Source organism: Prosopis cineraria, unplaced genomic scaffold (genome assembly GCF_029017545.1).
Source record: "Prosopis cineraria cultivar Desert tree isolate PC_DT_omini unplaced genomic scaffold, ASM2901754v1 PC8, whole genome shotgun sequence".
NCBI lineage: Eukaryota > Viridiplantae > Streptophyta > Magnoliopsida > Fabales > Fabaceae > Prosopis > Prosopis cineraria.
This window is the reverse complement of record NW_026555339.1, coordinates 11144916-11149410: the sequence shown is the minus strand read 5'-3', so window position 1 is coordinate 11149410 and position 4495 is coordinate 11144916. Positions and strand designations below refer to the sequence as shown.

At 33.3% G+C, this 4495-nt stretch overlaps 1 pseudogene; it reads right to left on the bottom strand.

The window, feature by feature from the left end:
• Nucleotides 1-1354: 1354 nt before the first annotated feature.
• LOC129317668 (small nuclear ribonucleoprotein SmD3b-like) lies at nucleotides 1355-4060 on the bottom strand (annotated as a pseudogene).
• Between the last annotated feature and the right edge of the window lie 435 nt (nucleotides 4061-4495).

The following is a 4495-nucleotide window of genomic DNA, read 5'->3' as shown; positions in this document are numbered from 1 at the left end:
TTATTTTGAAGTCTCATGTTTTTCACCGAAGTTACTAATTATTGTTAATTATTAATGCTGAGTTATCAACTGTACAACTCCATTAATAATTATCCATCATTAATTGACAATTTCAATATAATAAATTAATATCATTAATAAATGACAGGAGACTTCAAGTTCAAAGTAATTTTGTAACTCACAAATTCAGTCGAGTTCACTCGTGAGTTTGGCAATAATATTTTAAAATAATTTTTTTATTTTATGATACTTTTTATATTTAATTTTTTTTATGTAAGGCATTTTTAAAAAAAGGGGGAAAATTGCTCCAAGGTTCCTCATAAGGATTTTAATTATTAAAATGTCTCATGAAATGCACAAAATACTCTAAAATTTTAAATCCTGTGTAATTATAACTTGTAAAGAAAAATAATAATTTGGTAAAAGAAAATAACAACTTGATATTAAACTCATACCCAAATCATTATTTTTGTATATTTTATGAGATCTCTTAGTGATTAAATTTGTTTTATGAGACCGAGACGTGATTTTCCCTAAAAACATTATATTTCAAAGCATGCACTTTGGTTCGATTTCTAACTCTATTAAGAATATTCTATTAAAATCTCCCTCTTATCCTTTTAATTTCTTCTTAGCATTAAGCTTTAAAATCTTTTTTTAAAAAAAATGGCTTTGCAATAACATGCAAATTCGGATTCTCTATATTTATTTTTGTCATAGTGTCTGAATTTTAAGCTTTCATTGTTAAATCAACATCCAGGGCATTCACAAATTCATTAAATAAAACTGAGTTTTGGGGAATGTTTTTTCCCCAGCGATCAAGTTGGACTTTGAATTCCCGTGCTCATCTCCTTGAAGGAACCAAAGACAGAGGAAAGTGGTGAATCTCCTTAGATTCATTCTCATATTCAAAAAATCAGGAAATAAGGTATGTATATCAAGATTCTTTTTCTCATTATTATTATATTGCAACGCGTGCTTCTTTTTGTATGTAGCTGTCTCATTAGGTCAAATTTGTATTAAGGCCCAAAAAAAAACCTTCAAATGCCATTTTCTTTTCTTTTAACGACTGGAGAGAGTATATACTGTTAACCACTTTTCTTTTGTCCTTTTTTTTTTTCCTTAATGTAGAGGGAAACAGTGTTCATAATTCCCTTTCAAATGACCCAAATGCCATTCCTCCAACATTTTATGTCACAATAAATCAATTCTGCAGACACACATACACTCACATCACGACGTACGTACTCTCCAATATAACTTGTGGTTCAACATGTAAGTTAAACTAGTATATTCTATTAGCAACGAAAAATCACACATCAATAACAAATAGCATTCGAGGATGACTAATCAAAAAGGCATGAACTCACGTGATGGTGGAACAGCACACAGGATATTAGCTTTCTTTTTTCTCAATCACCACCTCCTTTGACTTCGTTACCAGCGTTCAACATGCAGAGGGAAAATGGAAGTTTCTGGTTTGGCTATCCACATTCAGCATGCAGAGGGAAGATGGAAAGCAGATAGGAAAAGGTAACTGCAAGGCTAATCATCTCCGTACAGGCGGTACTACGCCCCTACCAGGAGCTGCTCCGCGGCCTGCAGCTTGAGCCTGCACAAACAACATCAGTATAATCAATCATCACATATATACTCCTCTGGTCCTATTGTTAATCACATTCTAAAAATTTTTCTTTGTCCTTTATGTAAGTCACTCTGCGTTGTTTTTTTTGTAATCTTTGATGTCCAACTCTGAAAATACCCTCTCACAAATTCTAAAAAGAAGTGTAATATTTCAATTCCAAAGAAAACTCTTCTCGCAAATTCTAAAAAGAAATGTAAGACAATTTATTACTATAACTAACTTGCCTTGGTTTTGATGAGTTAGTTAAAAGTGACTTATATAAAGGATGGGGGATAGTATATATCATCAAGGAATGAATTAAGAATAATGTGACTCGTTCTTTACACTTTGTGCAATGCATAGAAAAACATGTCGAGTTTGGAATTAAAACACATCTATCATGGATATGGCCAAAAGGAAAGCCTAAGAATGCAAGTGTAAATACCTTTGCCCGCATTGCAAATGCTCTGCCCCTACCAACTCCAAGTTATGCACCCTTGCCCTGCGCGAGATTCAAGAAGAAAAAGTCACACTCTACATATATACAACATGAGAGTCCTTCATCCCTAAAAGATATCAAATTACCTTAATTCTAGCATCCAAACGCTTAAACATGGGAGCATTCTTCAGCATGTCTGGTATGACCATAAACCTGTCAAAATGCCCAAGTCACAGCAATTCAGAGCACTTACAATTGCCATACAGAAATGTAAAACCTTCTTTAGAATGTAAATTTCATCCAATCAAGCACAGAAGGTATAGTTCATACCTGACTTTGCTTCCTCGAATGAATACATGTTCAAGTTGGGATGTTTTTCCATCCTGAGGAATGTGTGGCAATCATCAACAAATAAAATGAAGTTCAGTGTACATTTAAATTAAACAAACTTAATAATTAATATTACCAAACATGATTAAAAGTTGAAATTGTTGACAAGGAACCACTCTACAAATTTTCAAATTCAATTGCACTTTCTTAGGCCCCTCCTATTTTTGGCATCAATACATGCTCAATGGTATAAACAAAACTGGAAAGGCTGCAAGGATACAAAACTGAGGTTGACACTAGGCATGTTCCAAATTATTACATGTCTGTGCAAAGTCTGAGATAATGTCAGTACACGGGATCTTTGGTTTGTTTGTCTTTACTCTTTAGAAGACGTCAGCCTCCTAGTGTCCACTTGGCTTTATTGTTTTATTTAGAAGGGCAGGGGAAGAACTAGCACACGGCCTAACAATGTCCTCTGACATTCATCTTAAATACTGATTATGAAATTGAAATTAGGAAATGGCACATTTCTTAAGCTGAAAATTGTTCAAGATAAACTGTCTGAATTCTGAACCAAAAATTGCAGGTGTTGGTTATTGGATAACTTGGACTCTGTCACAGAAAATTCACCATGTAGTATGCATGTAATGATATATTTCAAAGTTCCAATATATGGGGAAAAATTATGCCAAGAAATATTTAAAAATCATGTTTACTCCTGTACTAACTAATAATTAAAACTATTAACACAAACAATCATATCATATTTATTTGGTTGGATGGCTCCATTCCATTTAAACCTGACTAAACGAAACTAACATGTCCTGTTCATTAGCTTTCGAACTTCTGCATATGCTCATATTTAACTTAGTGCAACTACAGATAGTAAATTTCATAGCCAAAATTTCACACAACTTGGATTTTGCTTCTAGCCATGTCCCAGATAAGGAAAATGGAAATGCCCAACAAATTACCATGTCCATGATCAACCTTTTAAAAGCTTAAATCTTGGTTCTTTTCAGTTGAACCATATTTGATGTAGTCTAATCTGGATTAAATCTAGCCTTCAAGATAATAACATTTAGTTGTCTGATAAAAAACCAGCAGGGGATTTGATCGAAATCACATAATTTGAATTACCTTGTAAAGCGAAGATATCTCTTCAGAATGCATTGAGTAAACGTTCACATTTGCTGCCACAGAGTATGGTTGCTCAAAGACATATAGAAGGAACCAAATGACTAGTGATCCCTCAATTACCTCCTATCTTTCCTTCCTAATCCCTCTTTTTGAGGTAATGCAGGCGTGTTTTTCTCCACAGACGGCGTCTCATAGGGTTCAGAAAACTCGAAATCAAATTTACCACTAAGATCAAAATTAGCTGATCAGAAATCCAAACTCTACGCAATTAAAACAAAACCCAAAAACCAAACATACATGAATGACATTGCGGAGACAAGTAATTAAATGCAGAAGTAGAATTACACACTAGTGCGAAAGAGAAGTATCTTGGCGGTGCAGGTAATGTTCTCGAGTTGGCAATTCCGGTTGTCTTCACACTCGATCATACTTCCTCTGTAGAGTTCTCCTCTCTTGAGCTCCACGGTGATTACATGATCAGTCGCCACGTGAAGTAGCTTCACTGGTATTCCCAAGCCCCTGCTCATGGCTTCCTCTTCACAACTCTTCGCAAAACCCCATTCAACTGAAGAAACTCGCCATCAGCTTCTCTTCGCTCCAGTGGATTATTATTAAATATTAAGTAAATTATTGGAAAAATTACAAATAAGTCCCATAGAAATGAGTCTTGCAAAATTTAAAAACGACATTCAAATCTTTTGAGACTTGAGTTCAATTTAAAATTAAACTATAAAAGCAATAACACATCTATTAAACATACATCACATCAATTTATAATTACTTTATTAGTAATTTACAATTATAATTTCAACTTTTTACAACTGTAACTTCACATATTTAATGGTTAAACAATCTTGCATTACTAATAAAATTTAACACTAATTATTTATAACAACTTTGTCAATAATTTACAACTATAATTTTAACTTTTTACAACTATATAACTTTACGTATTCAATAAT